The 17,827-nt window shown below is 43.4% G+C and overlaps 1 protein-coding gene across 2 annotated transcripts in view; it reads left to right on the top strand.

Moving 5' to 3' along the window:
- The window catches only part of LOC126470510 (solute carrier family 41 member 2-like), a 481,647-nt gene that overhangs the window by 94,909 nt on the left and 368,911 nt on the right, over positions 1 to 17,827 (top strand). The window lies entirely within an intron of this gene.

Here is a 17,827-nt window from a genome sequence, read left to right as displayed (position 1 = left end):
GCATATTAAACGTGAGTCATAACTAAGCTGGTGCCTTATTTAGGACTGTGAAAATGTGAGTTTTTAATCTTACGGAACACATCAAATATGGAGCCAAGATTGGGAGACTGCATACAACACTGCATTCATAAAATAACACACGAAGAACGTTGAAACATATGCAAGAGGAAATTAACCACAACCAACCGATTCAATTTTCACCCAAAGAAGTTACGTTCGTAGCGCAATCCTGTTCGTCATGTAATTACCACACACTTGTATACTAAATTCATACTAACTCTCTGTGAAATCTTCCCGAAAAGAATAGCTGAGGGCTACTTTGATGATTACACCGCATGCTTCACGTGGTCAACTTGGTTTACACAAAGAGTGTAACTCCACAATAATTTTGATAATTAAAATAAATTAGATCGAAAAGCAATTTACAAAAGAAAAACCTCGAACTGGTTACTATCGTCTTACTATTAACCTTGATGGGTCAAACAATTGTATAAGCACGTGGTACTGGTCTCACAAAGTACACTCCACGTGGGTTGAACATAAAGAAAAGTCGCTATATTGAAAAATATTGTCAAGACGAGACGTTATAATCTCACGCACATTCGCATTTAAGATTGATGATCTTAGTTAGAGTTACTGATCAACACGTGGTTCCACTTTACTCACAAAGTAGTGACAAAGCAACTACCAGAATATATTCTGAACTTCACACTCGAATTACACTGCATTGCAATTTAAGATAACATTAGATATTTTAGAGCTAAACCTGAAATAAAGGTCATTAAATTCTCAGTTAGGCTGATCTTACAGTATGGTCCTGTCCATCCCTTGTCATGTTGGTATAGGAAGCTGCCTCTCTGGCCACTTCCATTTGTATTTGTGATCCACCCTCAGGAAGGGACCAGGGCAGTCTGTCCGCGGCGAGCGTCTGAAATGGTAAGATCTCCGGCTAAGCGCGTGTCTGCTAAGTCCGTAGGACAATGTATTTCTTAAGATCAGTCACCGCACTTTCGCCCCCCCCCCCCCGCCACCGCACTTTCGCCCCCCCCCCCACGCCACTGCACTTTCGACCCCCCCCCACGCCACCGCACTTTCGACCCCCCCCCCCACGCCACCGCACTTTCGACCCCCCCCCCACGCCACCGCACTTTCGACCCCCCCCCACGCCACCGCACTTTCGACCCCCCCCCCACGCCACCGCACTTTCGACCCCCCCCCCTCGCCGCCGCACTTCGCCCCCCCCCACTCGCCACCGCACTTTTGACCCCCCTCGCCACCAAACTTGTCTGCCCACCACCACCCCTTTGCCCCTTCACCCCTTCTTCTCCCTGTCACTCCCCTCTCCTCCTTGGCACCCATCTCCCCCCACCGCTCTCTCTCTCTCTCTCTCTCTCTCTCTCTCTCTCTCCCTCTCTCTCCCTCCCTCTCCCTCCCTCCCTCCCTCCCTCCCTCCCCCCCATGTATTCCTCACCACTACCCATGCTTACCTTCTCCTTCCACCTCACTGTCGTTTGTTCTCCTCCTCCCACTTCTTTTCTCTCCATGTTATCAAATTTGTCCCAATCTTTCCAGATTGTAATTTATATGTATACAAAATTTGTTTGAAATCATTCCAGGGTTTTAAGATGAGCTTCTTACCCATGGCTTTGCCCACATACGCACATGTCAAATGTATTTTAAATATTTTATATATTTTAAGATATTTCACTTACGTCTGTTGACCTGTACCTCTAGCGAATTTCACCCTGCAGTTTCGTTTCCACGCTGCTCAGTTTTTATGAAATCATATCTTGTGAACTATTTTCTGTACAATAATACATTCCATCGTGTATTTGGAGAACGTATGCTACATTTCTTGCGGAAAGAGTGAGTAGTGAAGGAGTAATAAACTTAAATGTCATGCATGATGAGGCAGTTTTTCACGCATCTCAGTATCTAGCGTCACATCTGCTGAACTGTGTATCGTAGGATGATATATTTTGGTAGCTATATTCAGCATCAGTTGTTGATACCATCTGCAAAAAGTGTTGTGAGTACTGTTAGTAGCAACTACGTAATAAATTCAAACGTCTTGCATGATGGGGCAGTTTTCCATGCATCTCACTGTTTATAACATCGTGTCTCCTGAACTGTGTGTCGTATAGTTACTTAATTTTTCTGCTACATGCAGTGGTGTATGTGAATACTGTCTGCAAAATGTGTCCCTAATACAGTTAGCAGTAAACATGGGGTAAAATAAAACGTCATTCTTCATGCAGTAATTTTTACAGCATGGACAGCGAACGTGTAGTAGCGATAAATTTTTTTCGTTTCTTCTTTTTGTGAGCAGTGTCAGCGAGAAAAAGTTTCGAAATTGTGTGTAAAGTTTGTTGCAAGTCTCCGAGTGCTCTCATTCTCAAATACTGAATGACTAAATTACAGCTTTTCGCGCGTCATAGGCTACACTGCTTTTCACCCCCACTCCTTATATAGATAGCTGTTTTTTACCCCCACAGCGACGATTTCCAGACAGTAAGTGATGTGTGTAGCATGTTTGATTGAAATCGGTATATTCGTTTAGGAGGTGGTGTGGAGGTGTAACACGCACGCATGCACACACACACACACACACACACACACACACACACTCCTTGCCGAATTGGAGGTGGTATTCCGTCTCTAATGACTTCATCGTCGATGAGATATTAAAACCCTAATCTTTCTTAGAGCACACCATGCAATGAACCTAAACGCATAAATCGTAAAAGGAGAAAGACACTGTCATAAACTCCAAGAGTGTTACACTTACACTTCGTAGCTAATTCTGGATTCGGATCTTCAGGTAATATTCCATGGTGTACCGCGCACCACGTCATAACATTAATACATTTCGTTGCAAATACAAAATAGAAATGCTCGTATCAACGAGTCGTTTTAAGAGCAGGAATGAAACAAGTGGCTGCCTAGCGTAAGCTTAGGCGGTAGGGAAAGCGACTGTACGGCGCTAAGAGTGCAGATCGGCTGCTCTCTGGCGTCACGGGCGTCCTGGGTGAATGTCGGTCACCAGCGGCAGCTCACTGCCAAAAACCAAGATCAACAGACTCCGCAGAGCCGAAGAGGTCTCAAGCTGTGTATGGCGAGAACATATTAACCTACCTGATGCATCCCACATAGGTGGAACTTTCCATACCAGAACTGGAGACAGTCAGCATTCCTCATTCCAAGTTCACTAAAAGTACACTAACGAAAGTTTTGTTATTTTTGTCATCCACCTCGTCCAGCATACTGGAGATGGGCTCTTAGTGGTAACAATTGCATCCGCTATTCAGCCAATGATATTATTTAGAAATGAAAATATTTTCTGTTCAGGTTGTACAATTTTCAAATTTATTTGATATTGGTTGATTTCGACTTTTTCAGATAAACTTATGTAACATGCCGCAACAGATGTAACATGTAAATAGATCTATCAGTCCACTTCAGAGGGCACGTATAAAGACGAACCTGTGCATTAAGAGTCTGCATATTTCCACGCACCGGCATCGAACTTGATTTGCATGTTAAATCTGTTGTATGTAACATACAAGTTCGAAATTGTTAAGGCTTTCGTAGGCCAGTTGTTGACAAATTGTCTGTCGGCTTCTGTCTGGGGTTGTTCGGCCAGTGTTTGCTTGACGAATTTTTTGACCTTTCGCCGGCATCGTCAAAGCTTCACGTTCCATTCCGCCACCAGTAAGCTTAGACAGTCCCAGCCACTCGTGTAGGCGGAACGTCAGAAAAATCATCAAACGAAAGTCGGCCGCTGAACCCGAGACAGAAGACGACGACCAATTTCCATGGCAATTAACTAAATGTCGCTTGATAATGACTAGAAAGTATAATTCGACCAATAGCCAATAAAAGTGAAAATTGCGCACTCCTTAACGGAGGACAATGTTTTAAGTTTAAAAATATATTGACTGTGGACCAATTAGAAATCAAATTATCACGGTTTTCTTGGTTCTTGGAATACACTGAAGTATTTCCTTAGGCTCTCTACAATTCATTCGCTTGGCTACATGCCCTCTCACCTTCATTTCATATTCATTGAGGTCATCATCACGCCTGTGATTCTAGGTTGACTACCGATCCTAGAGATTCCAAGCACGCATCTCTTCATTGCTCGTTGAGCAGCCCTCACTGTCTGAAAGGTTTTTGCCGGCCGGAGTGGCCGAGCGGTTCTAGGCGCTTCAGTCTAGAACCGCGTGACCGCTACGGTCGCAGGTTCGAACCCTGCCTCGGGCATGGATGTGTGTGATGTCCTTAGGTTAGTTAGGTTTAAGTAGTTCTAAGTTCTAGGGGACTGATGACCATAGAAGTTAAGTCCCATAGAGCTCAGAGCCATTTTTGAACGGTTTTCACAGAAGTTAATATCTCTCTAGCTTATGTCAGAACTGTTTATACCACCGGACTGTAAGACATCCTTTCCAGACACTTCGTAAATTTAGCTTCGGGAACCGTATTTGGTTTAGTAAAACTGCTCATTGCCGTTTTCAAAATACTGTTTATTACTTTTGCTTCTCACACAGTCGATGTCGCTGAGCCGGCCGAAGTGGCCGAGCGGTTCTAGGCGCTACAGTCTGGAACCGCACGACCGCTACTTCGCAGATTCGACTCCTGCCTCGGGCATGGACGTGTGTGATGTCCTTAGGTTAGTTAGGTTTAAGTAGTTCTAAGTTCTAGGGGACTGATGACCTTAACAGTTAAGTTCCATAATGCTCAGAGCCATTTTTTTTTATGTCGCTCATTGCGCAAAATACAAAACTCATTATCTGTTCGTAAGACTACATTCTTGATTGAACGCTTCACTGGTTGTGCAAAACTTCAGGACGAAAATAAGATTCGCATGATGCTTCGCTGCCAGGTAAAACACCTTGATGGAACTTAAACCATACATAGAAAGCACTGCTACACTATAGTACAGAACGTAACTGAAAGTAATACGCAATGAGAACAACAGAAATGACATTTTTATTTAAAGTCACCGCGGTTCGTCATGGTGCACTGGACATCAAAAAGAGGCGGGATTGAGTTCTTTAATAGAGCGCGTAATTACCACGGACGGCAAAGCATGCTCTGCAACGTGCTTCCATGCCGGCCGCGAGTGTGATAAGGAATTGTTGTGGTAGGCGCTCTATTCCATCAGCAGCGCGGCTGACAACTGCTGGACGTTCGTTGGTGCATGTGGACACCCTGCAGTACGTCTTCCAACGCATCCCACACGTGCTCGATGGGATTTAAGACGGGGAAACGGACAGGCCAGTCCATACGCCGAATATCCCCTCGTTCAAAGAGCATCTTCACCTGCACTGTTAGATGCAGCCACTCATTGTCATCCATGAAAATGAAGTCCGGGCCAAAGGCACCCCTGTAAAGATGCACGTGGAAAAGTACAGCGAAACAACGTTGACCTGTAAGGATACCGTGATCAACTATTTGGAAGTCAGTACGCCCATGCCACAAATGTCTTCCTACACCACAAAACCTGGACCACCAAAATGATTGCCGGCCGCTGTGACCGAGCGGTTCGAGGCGCTTCAGTCGGGAACCGCGCTACTGCTGCGGTCGAAGGTTCGAATCCTGCCTCGGGCACGGATGTGTGTGACGTCCTTAGGTTAGTTAGGTTTAAGTATTTCTAAGTCTAGGGGACTGTAGGTCCCATAGTGCTTAGTGCCATTTTGAACCAAAATGATTATGTTCGACAGAACTCCAAGGAGCATCGCGTATTTCCACCTCTCGCCACATCACGATGCGTCCACCATTGTCAGACAAAATCGTTTTGGTAGTCCAAGTGTTACGATGTGAAAAGGCATAATCTTGCGTGGGCGTACTGACCTCTAAATACGGTACACTCATCGGTCAACGTTATTGTGACACGGTACTCCTTCCCCATGTGCGTCTGGAAGGAGAGGATATTCGGCCCGTGGACTTGCCTGCCCGTTCCCCCGACTTAGGCCGTGCGGTTAAAGGCGCTTCAGTCTGGAACCGCGTGACCGCTACGGTCGCAGGCTCGAATCCTGCCTCGGGCATGGATGTGTGTGATGTCCTTCGGTTAGTTAGGTTTAATTAGTTCTAAGTTCTAGGCGACTGATGACCTCAGAAGTTAAGTCGCATAGTGCTCAGAGCCATCCCCCGACTTAAATCCCACTGACCTCGTGTGGGATACGTTGGGAGAAGCTCTGCAATTCTTCCACATGCACCAAAAACTATCTAGCAGCTGTCAACCGCGCTAGTGGAGAAATGGAACGCCCTGCCACAGTAACTCCGCACCAGTCTTGTGGCCAGCATGGGAACACATTGCACAGCGCTATTCGTCCACGAAACTGAGAGGGCCATAGACACGGGTTCCCAGGTAGATGCCTTGTTTCTTGACTTCCGCAACGCGTTTGATTCAGTTCCCCACAGTCGTTTAATGAACAAAGTAACAGCATATGGACTATCAGACCAATTGTGTGATTGGATTGAAGCGTTCCTAGATAACAGAACGCAGCATGTCATTCTCAATGGAGAGAAATCTTCGGAAGAAAGAGTGATTTCAGGTGTGCCGCAGGGGTGTCGTAGGACCGTTGCTATTCACAATATATATATAAATGACCTTGTGGATAACATCGGAAGTTCACTGAAGCTTTTTGCGGATGATGCTGTAGTATATCGAGAGGTTGTAACAATGGCAAATTGTACTTAAATGCAGGAGGATCTACAACGAAATGACGCATGGTGAAGGAAATGGCAATTGAATCTCAATGTAGACAAGTGTAATGTGCTGCGAATACATAGGAAGAAAGATCCTTTATCATTTAGCTACAATATAGCAGGTCAGCAACTTGAAGCAGTTAATTCCATAAATTATGTGGGATTAGGCATTAGGAGTGATTTAAAATGGAATGACCATACAAAATTAATCGTCGGTAAGTCAGATGCTAGACTGAGATTCATTGGAAGAATCCTAAGGAAATGCAGTCCGAAAACAAAGGTAGTATGTTACAGTACACTTGTTCGCCCACTGCTTGAATACTGCTCACTGGTGTGGGATCCGTACCAGATAGGGTTGATAGAAGAGACAGAGAAGATCCAACGGAGAGCAGCGCGCTTCGTTACAGGATTATTTAGTAATCGCGAAAGCGTTACGGAGATGATAGATAAACTCCAGTGGAAGACTCTTGCAAGAGAGACGCTCAGTAGCTCGGTGCGGCCTTTTTTTGAAGTTTCGAGAACATACCTTCACCGAGGAGTCAAGCAGTCTATTGCTCCCTCCTACGTATATCTCGCGAAGAGACCATGAGGATAAAATCGGAGAGATTAGAGCCCACACAGAGACATACCGACAATCCTTCTTTCCACGAACAATACGAGACTGGAATAGAAGGGAGAACCGATAGAGGTACTCAAGGTACCCTCCGCCACACACCGTCAGGTGGCTTGCGGAGTATGGATGTAGATGTAGATGTAGCATGCATTACCGTTCGTGGTGATCACAATGCACTTCATGCACTACATGAAGAATCGTGTTCCGCGTTTTTTTGTCCTAAGGATCATCATAAATCGCGGTGATTTCAATGTAATTATTGTCTTTGAATAATAATATCATCTCCGTTCGTTTCATTACGTATTTCCTTCACCTGCCTTCTGTACTATACTGTAGCAGTTCTTCCTATGTATGGTCCAAGTTTCATCGAGCTACGTTTCTTAGCGGTGACACATCACGCTAGAGTTACTTTCGTCCCTAAGTTTTACACACCAATGTATCTTCTTTGCGATACGTTCGTTATAAATTGTTTTAATTTTATTTTACTAGATTTTTAAGCCTATTCTGAAACTTACTCTCTTCAGTTTCGCCTCTTGTTGTTGAACTTTATCTGTCTTAATGCCAATAGTACAGTGTTGTCAGCAAAACAAGAAAAATTTAAGGTGTGGATCATTTAACTTCAACATTCTGAAGTCACTACTGTATGCTGTCTTCAAGTTGGATTTCGTTGTTTACTGGTAGTACATTCCAAATGGAGACATGTTATCTGCGGTTAGGAACTCGATTACAACACGCTGTTTCTCACGCACCGACGTTGTTACATTACACACAGACATGTAACTCGATGCAGTTCGGAGCCCTTTAGTGGCAGAGGGGTTACAAATTGTGTCAGCAAAGTGGGAAAGTCGACCGAGTAATTCTCATGACATGTAATACCTCAACCGATATTGAGAACACAATAAAAGTATTCAGAGGCATTCCTTTTCAACATTCACTCATACTTTCGAAAACGGAGCAAGATATTCGGAAATTATGAACATGGCATCAACTGGCCACTATCACAAGTGAGCTAGTTCACACATACTGAATTTTTTAAATTTACTTTCAAATATTTGATTTTTTAAATTTCCCATGATCTTGCACTATGTTTACATCTACATGGTTACTCCGCAAATCATACATAAGTGCCTGGCAGAGGGTTCATCGAAGTACCTTCACAATAATTCTCTATTATTCCAATATCGAACAGCGCGAGGAAGAAACGAACACCTATATCTTTCTGGGCAATCTCTTATTTTTCTTCTTTTCATTGAGATGATCTATGTCGGCGTCTACAAAATATTTTCGCAATCGGAGGAGGAAGTTGGTGATTCAAATTTCTTGCGAAGATTTTGCCGCAACGAAAAACGCCTTTGTTTTAATTATGTCAACCCCAAATCCTGTACCATGTCAGTGACACTCTCTCCGCTATTTCGCGATAATACAGAACGTGGTGGTGTTCTTTGTACTTTCTCGATGTACTCCGTCAATTATATCTGGTAAGGATTCCAGAGCGCCCAGCAGTATTCCAAAAGAGGACGGACAAGCGAAATGTAGGCAGCCTCGTTAGTAGATCTGTTACATTTTCTAAGTGTTCAGCCAATAAAACGCAGTTTCTGATTAGCCTTCCCCACAACATTTTCTGTGTGTTCTTTCCTATTTAAGTTGTGCGTAATTGTAATCCCTAGGTATTTAGTTGCATTAACGGTCTTTAGATTTTACTGATTTATTATGTAACGAAAGTTAAACGGATTCTTTTTAGCGGTCATGTGGATGACCACACATTTTTCTTTATTTAGGGTCAGTTGCCAATTTTCGCGTCATACCAATATCTTTTCTAAATCATTTTGCCGTTTGTTTTGATCTTCTGATGAATTTACTAGACGATAAACGACAGCATCATCTGCGAACACCCTAAGATGGCTGCTCACATTGTCTCCTAAATCATTTGTATAGTTAAGGAATAGCAAAGGGCCTACTACCTTTGGGGAATCCGTGAATTACTGCGAACTGTGACCTCTCTGATAGGAAATCACGAGTCCACTCTCATAACTGAGGCGACATAAGCACTCAATTTTCCTACAAGTCGTTTGTGTGATACAGTGTCAAAATCCTTCTGGAAATACGGTATCATTTTGAATTTCCCACCAGCGTCCACTTGGGTTTTTTTACTTACTACTCTCTATCCTCTTGGATGTTTGGGTTTTTTGCATGAAAATGCAGTGACATAATTAGAGTGCAGACAAGTGATAGACGCTCGAACTGTCTGCTGGATTTGTCATGGCTATACTACATAAAAATACATTTGAAATCATTGGTACATGCCATTTAAGTCAACATCATCTTCACATTACATTAGCCTCTGCTTTCTGTGTGTGATCAAATCCCAGCGCAGCAATAGCAGATTTTACGAGTTCCTCAGACAGTGATTAGGTCATGAGGAGAGCTGAAGGATTTGTAACAATATCTCCAATAGTGTTAACATGAAGATGGCTATCATAGTAGCTAATGGTCCTCACACATGTTTATAGAGCTTTGTGCCCATTAGTTTCACCCGAGGTCGCCAACGCTCGCATGTACAGTACCGCTTGAGTCAGAGGTAGGGTATTAAAAGCTAAGTATTAGGAAAAAATATTATCTGTTGTATTTTCCCACCAAGGGAGGTCGAGGTGGGGGTCACACTCCAGTATCGTAGATAAATTCCATCTTACCAGCACTGTGAAGTCGATGAGAGGTGATCCGTCCTCCGACAGGTAACGTTACACGAATATAACGGAAAAGGAAGAGGAGGTAGATTGAAAATAATCAGAGAGATACGATGTTCCGAAAATAATTTTGTAGAAATGAAAGACCTACATCGATACAAAACACCCGGCGTAGACGACACTCCCTCAGAATTACTGAGATCCTTGGGAGAGTTAACCATTAAATACTACTCTACGTAGTATGCAAGGTACGGGGTAGATGCTGACTGATGTGAATATTACAAAACCATCAATTTAATAAGTCATGCTTGCAAAATACTGCCACGAATAATTTACATACAAATGGAGAAACGTTAAAACCCGACCCCCATGGAAGTTGAGGTTCCGGGGAAATGTAGGAAAAAGCGAGGCAATCCTATGTTAATGGCGTTTGTAGATTTACAACAAAATGCCCTTCACATTGTTCACTGGAATACATTCTTTGAAACTGAGAAATTAGCACAGATAAAATACATGGAAATAAACGTTATCTACAACTTGTACAGAAACCAAACTGCATTTTATGGGAGTCGAAGGACATGAAAGGGAAGCTATGGTTCAGAAGTTGATGAATTAGATAGGGTTCTTGCCAATCCCAGATGTTGTTCCATCTGTACCTCGAATCACCTGCGAATGAAACCACAAGAAATTTGAAACAGGAATTAAAGTTCATGGAGAAGAAGATAAAAATTTGGGATTTGCCGATGACATTTTAAATATATATAATTGATTGACCATACATACAGCATAACACAGATGTTGACAGAAAACTGAATGAATAGTCCAATGGTCCGCAAAAGTGTGTTGCCGGAGCGTGTGCCGTGGCTATCGTCCGGGTATTTACGTTGTAATTCTGTCAGAGACGGCAAAGGATTTGGTAAATCGATTGAACGGAATGGACTGTAGTTGAATTAAATTAGTCTATGCTGCGGGAATCAGGTTAGGAAATAAGACCCTAAAATTAGTAGAAGAGTTGTTATTCGGACAGCACAATAACTGATGACAGTAGAAATAGAGGGGATGTAAAATCCAGCTTGACAAGAAAAAGAAAAATTCTCAAAAAGAAAAATTTGTTAACACTGAATGTAAATTTAAGTGTTGGGTTATCTTTTTTTAAAGTATTTATATGCAGTGTGGTCTTCTACGGACGTGTAACGTAGTCGATAAACAAGACAAGAGCAGTAGAAACTTTTGAAATATGGTGTTACAGAAAATTTCTGAAGATTAGGTGGGTACATCGGATAACTGATGAACAGATACCGAATCGGTTTGGTAGCAAAAAGAAACCTGTAGCACAATCTGACTAAAAAAAGGGATCGGTTCGTGAGACACTTTCTGAGGCATCAAGCAATCATTAATTTGATAATGTAGCAAAATGTGGAGGTGGCAGGGGAAGTTATAGAGGGAGCCCAAAGCTTGACTATAGTAAGTAGTTTCAACTGAATGTAGATTGTAATAGTTACGCAAAGGAAAAGAGTATTGTTCAGGCCAGACGAATGTGGAGAGTAGCATCATACTCATTTTCGGGCTGCAGATGAACAGAACTACATGTTTTTCAAAATGGTTCAAATGGCTCTGAGCACTATTGGTCTCAACATCTTAGGTCATAAGTCCCCTAGAACTTAGAACTAATTAAACCTAACTAACCTAAGGACATCTCACACACCCATGACCGAGGCAGGATTCGAACCTGCGACCGTAGCAGTCCCGCGGTTCCGGACTGCAGCGCCAGAACCGCACGGCCACCGCGGCCGGCTACATGTTTTTATGCGGCAGTTTTTGTAAAGAATTTGTAGATGTATTTATTGTTATTTCTTAAGGTACCTGTAGCACCGAGCGAGGTGGCGCAGTGGTTAGCACACTGGACTCGCATTCGGGAGGACGACGGTTCAATCCCGTCTCCGGCCATCCTGATTTAGGTTTTCCGTGATTTCCCTAAATCGCTTCAGGCAAATGCCGGGATGGTTCCTTTGAAAGGGCACGGCCGATTTCCTTCCCCATCCTTCCCTCATCCGAGCTTGCGCTCCGTCTCTAATGACCTCGTTGTCGACGGGACGTTAAACACTAATCTCCTCCTCCTTAAGGTACCTGTTACATTATTTTGATCTCGTTCCTTGTCGACTGTCGACAGTGATCTCAGCACTTTCATTTTCGAAGAAATTAATGGCATTTAAATATTACTAATCAACCTATTTAAAACTTCCCTTCACCTAATTTACAAAAGAAAAGTTGTAGCAACAAAAAGTGGAACATTGACAGGAAATGGAACAAAGAACAGAAAAAAGTGACTGGTCTCTGTTTTTAACATATGTTGACGAAGCGAAAATTACTCTGACATTTTTATGACAACTCGACTTCGGATCCGAAGATAATCTTACAGTTTCTACGTGGTTATAACCCTACGTTCAGTTTGTTCTTATCCTGGTATCGAACCGTTCCCTTCCTTGACGGAGACTACGTCCAGCATTCTCTTCTTTGGCTGTCTGAGAAAACTGCCGCTATTGCGCAGAAGCAGCCAAATTTGCCTTCGTCGTGCGCTGCCTGTTGAACAGCAGTGCCCAGAAGCTGCTGTCTTCCCTCTGCCATCAAGGACTCATAAACCGGACAGTCCAGTAGGACGTGGTCGGCATGTGTGATTCGAAAGAGAGAATGCTAAGGCCGTTAAAAGTCGCACTGAAACACGACCTGTCGGGCCGATATGACGGGCCGCGTCTCGCTAGCTAGCCGAATGGAGAACGTGGAATGCATGACGCGTCTTATCTGCAGGATCCGTCACAGGCGCGGAATACCAAGCGAAGGCTGTACACTCAAAACCGCGGCGACCACACAGCGCAGGTTGTGGGTTCACTCCAGGAGGCCATTTGTTAAACAGTCAGTGACGTGCAACAGAGACGGAAGGGCCAAACGTCGCTCCTAGTAGCTGTGCCTCTTTAAGTCCGATACGGACTGAACGAAATAATGTAAACACTCTGGTATCACGCCATACTCAAGATAAAAGACAGTGTGTTTCAAAAAGAAATATACGTATTAAAAAGCATATATCTATTAAACTGTAAGATATACAACTATGAAGCTTGGCATATATACTTACGAATCTGTCAAGTTTAGATTACAGACTCCCTATGTGTTCTTCACCAGCGACACCGACAATATCACATCGATACTCGAATTCCCCCCATCGTCGGATAAACATGTCTCAGACTTATTGAAAAATGAAGTTGTCTTCGTTCAGCCTCGTAAACAAACAGTTTTGTAACATAGCAAGCTACTGCTGACCATTAGCAGTGATTCATCAAGGAAAAATGGGCCATTAACAGATGAGTGGGATATCGCACATAACAGATCGACTTTGGGTGAACTTCGTATATGTCTAGTGCATGTATATGGGTTCTGTACACTCCAAGCCGCGCGGAGTGGCCGAGCGGTTTGAGGCCCCATGTCACGGATTGTGCGGCCCCTCCCGCCGGAGGTTCGAGTCCGCCCTCAGGCGTGTGTGTGTGTGTGTGTGTGTGTGTGTGTGTGTGTGTGTGTGTGTGTGTGTGTGTGTGTGTGTGTGTGTGTGTGTGTGTGTTGTTCCTAGCATAAGTTAGTTTAAGCATTTGAACATTTTGTAGATTCCAAACTCGAATATTGTTCATTTACTTTCCCATTAAGGTGGAATGTCGCAGCATCGCTGAACACGATGCGTTTTGGGAAAGTGTTTTCATTGTCAATAGCATTCTGAAGCTCGTCAGAAAATGACATATGTTTGCGTTTGTCTTCATGATGCAGAGCCTGTAACAGCTGTAACGAGTGCGCCTTCATAACCAACCAGGGTCACAAAACACGCCAAATTGTTGTAAGCATTTGTAACCCCCAACTGGCACGACGAACAGATTTTTGTTGAAAATCGGTTTGAATTCGGGCGAAATTTACATTGAAAATACGAGGGAGACCAAGATTCTTTCCTTTGCATACGAATCCTGCGTTTACAAATTGTCGCTACCATCTTAGAGTGTTCCATTCATTCGGAGGATCAGTTTGGTACCTCAGTCTGAAACGTCTTCGCACTGTAATCAGGAAATTACGCTTCGCAAACTTGAGAACGCACAATGACCTCTGCTGAAGAGCAACCATTTCATAATGTGCGACGGTAACGAAGCAAACAGAAGAAACCAACATCAAGCGACAATAAATATAAACTAGACGATGTATTCGTTCCTCCAACAACCGATCCGTGGTGCAGCGATCGATGTTTTCAAAACATATTACCCCCTTCAAATGGTTCAAATGGCTCTGAGCACTACGGGACATAACAGCTGAGGTCATCAGTCCCCAAGAACTTAGAACTGCTTAAACCTAACTAACCTAAGGACATCACACACATCCATGCCCGAGGCAGGATTCGAACCTGCGACCGTAGCAGTCTCGCGGTTCTGCACTGAAGTGCCAAGAACCGCTCGGTCACCGCGGCCGGTATAGTACGTCGTGATACGTGCATTCTTTTTGAACCACAGCATGAACCAGAATTCCATCAACAAACTTTGAGAGGTGGTAATATAGACCAAAACAGGAAAAAATATATAGTAAACATGGACTCTTGGAACGCATGCCTTAACAATTATGAGCACTTGTTCGACTTTGTTTCTATGAAACACACTCCTCCTACTGGACAAGTGCTCAGAGCTCTTAAGGTATGCGTTTTAGAGCCTATGTTTACTAGACAGTTTTTTGTTTTGTCCATACTACCACCCCTGACAGTTTTACGGTGGAGTCCTGTTTCACTCTGTATACATATGAACTCTGCATTTACTTCATTCAAAATTTTGCACCATAACATTTCAGACCTTGTTAATCCATGCTCAGGTATTTTGCCTCTTACAATTCCACACGTCTCTTTTTATGCTGTTTTTCTACTGATGTTAATAAAAATATATAAACTGCTCAATAGTACTCACCACCTGCCTGTCTGCGAACGTATGTGAGCATAAATTCAAGGGGAGCAGTAATGAAACTACAGGTCAAATGACACAAAAGATAGCTTTACTATGAAATGAAAACAAAATTCTGTCTGTTGAAAAGTACACGTCTTTGTACATCGGCGTAATCAGAATCTGCTGGTGGCTAAAGTTTGAATACCATACTTACATGCAAGTCCGAAGAACAGAAACTGTTGATGATCCACAGCTGCACGAAATACTTCGAAATTTATTTGCTGACTGCGAATTTCTTGACACCAGTTCTATCAGATATAGATGTCCACCCCCGGTAGCTGAGTGTTCAGCTTGACGGACTGTCAATCCTTAGGGCCCGGGTTCGATGGGTCGGAGATTTTCTCCGCTCAGTGACTGGGTGTTGTGTTGTCCTAATCATCATCATTTCATCCCCATCGACGCGCAAGTCGCCGAAGTGGCGTCAGATCGAAGGACTTGCACCAGGCGAGCGGTCTACCCGACGGGAGGCTCTCGTCAGACGCCATTATATTATTATTATTATTGTTATTAGGTATTTAGTACCCAATAGTGACATATGAAAATTTGTGCCGGACCAGGAGTGGAACCCTGATTTCCTTCTTATCGCTAGCGGTCGCCTTAATAACGTTGGCTATCCATGCACGCTCACAGGACCGACCCGAACCTCCATATATCACACTGTCTACATCATTGTATCGTAGTCCACTAAACGAGAGGTTGCAGTGGACTACTATACAACGATGTAGACAGTGTGTCATATGGATAGTTGGGTCGGTCTCGGAAATGTGCACCAATAGATAAAGTGGTTAAGGCGACTGCTCGCAGTAAGCGGGAAATCCGGGTTCGAGTCCCTGTGCGGCACAAATTTTCATGCGTCACTATTGGCTAGTGAATCTAATCCTAATACAGCTGGTGTCAAGGAATTCGCAGTCAGCGAATAAATTTCTAAAATTGAATATCATGTTGATTCATCGTCGTGCATTGTAAAATCCTTGGGTTGCTGTCCTCAAGGTGGTCCAGATGGTGTTCCTCATGTTTGTCCCACTTTTCGGTGGTGACCTTCAGGGCTGTACAGTAGGCTGTAGCAGCCTGTCCCGATACTCCTCAGTCCCAAATTTCCCTCTATGACAATGTGAGGCGTCCGACATCTGTAGATGGAACAGGTCCCCTGCTGAACCCGGGGAGCTACTTGCTATAAACTTACATCGGTAAGTAGCCGCTTCCACACGTTACAACGACGATCATCAGGCGTCAGACAAGACCTCTATACCATGATGAAGACAACCTGACACCATCGGTCCAAATTCCATCCCAAGTTCTCCCTTGCCTACCCTTTTTACGACCCACTGTGCTGGCGTGATGGGTGACGTAGCTGTATTGATGTTTTTTGTGCCGAATTGTGAAAATGTATGTGCACTGTCTGAGTTGATATAGCCCTCTCAGTTGTTTGCAAAAAGACAACGTGCAGTAACCTCGACGCATTGTTAAAAGAGCGTAGCTGTTCTGAGATTCCTGCAGAGACAGTTCTGATGTGGTACGGATAACAGGTGAATCACAGTGTGTAGCAAAAAACTTTCTTTCAACGAGTAGCATACTCCAAAGCACGCGGACGGTAGGATTCATGTGGGCAATGAATCTACATTTCACAGCGATATTTAAACGTTATACTGCCCAAATGTAGTGTCGCATCTAGCTGTAGTGAAATGGTGCCAACAGTTTGACCAAGGCTGCACAGACGTAAGTGGTGATTATCGGGAAGGAAGGCCGTTGACCACAGACGACAATGTCCAGACAATCAAATAACTGATTTTCAGCAATAGCAGATTTTTCAACGATGAGGACGTTCACACAGCAGTTCGCGGGTGGCTCAGTAACCAAGGAGCGGATTTCTGTCGTGCAGGAATTGAACGGTTCCGACCGTTGTTTACAGGAAAATGATGAATATGTTAAAAAGTGGTGTTACGTAACCATGTCACCTTGAAGTGCAATACAGCATTCAGTGAAGTTACTTGGGCTGCCACAATAATTTTTAACTTTTTAAATTACCTTAGTATCGGTTACAATTTATAGGTAGCACTCCTCAACTGGGCTTTTTGAGCGCGGGCTGCCATCAAGAGCAGATCGTCACAGAAAGTATCCCCCGATAGCGACTGAATGCTCGAATGATGTCGCTATACTGAGCTGACAACCCTTGTTGTCGTAAAATGACAATATGCGCCAGGCCTAAGCTTGAAATAACCATTGGAACATGTTGACTGGAGACACGGAGAGCTTCACAGAAATACAGGTTTACTTTTAAGTCCATTGTCGAGGCGGCTGAAAGTACTGATTTCATGATTGATTGACGATGGTGTTAATCCTTCTTAGCATCTCGTAGAGAATACTGCGATAAAAATAAATTATTGTTATCCATCGAGGCATTTCTTGTCATTGTGACAACGTATAGTAGTTCCAGAAAAATTTAAAATGGGGCAATAAAAATCGCAACACGATACGAAAATTACATGTCAAAAAACTAAAGTACAAACAAGTTACTATTAATCGGTTTGATATACTGAAACGTACGAACTTTCAGAGGATAATAAACTGTTACATGTGAGGAGCTACACATTCCTCTTAAATTCAGAAAATAGGTGCATGAATATATCTAACTTTCAATCTTGGTCTTTATACAAAATGTTTCAGGATTCAGCAGAAGTGGTTCTTTTTACTTTTTCAGCAAATTCCTGCTAAATCTTCAAAATGGTTAAAATGGCTCTGAGCACTATGGGACTTAACATTTGTCATCAGTCCCATAGAACTTAGAACTACTTAAACCTAACCAACCT

Source organism: Schistocerca serialis, chromosome 3 (assembly GCF_023864345.2).
Source record: "Schistocerca serialis cubense isolate TAMUIC-IGC-003099 chromosome 3, iqSchSeri2.2, whole genome shotgun sequence".
In the NCBI taxonomy this organism is placed as follows: Eukaryota; Metazoa; Arthropoda; class Insecta; order Orthoptera; family Acrididae; genus Schistocerca; species Schistocerca serialis.
This window is presented reverse-complemented; position numbering and strand designations above follow the sequence as displayed.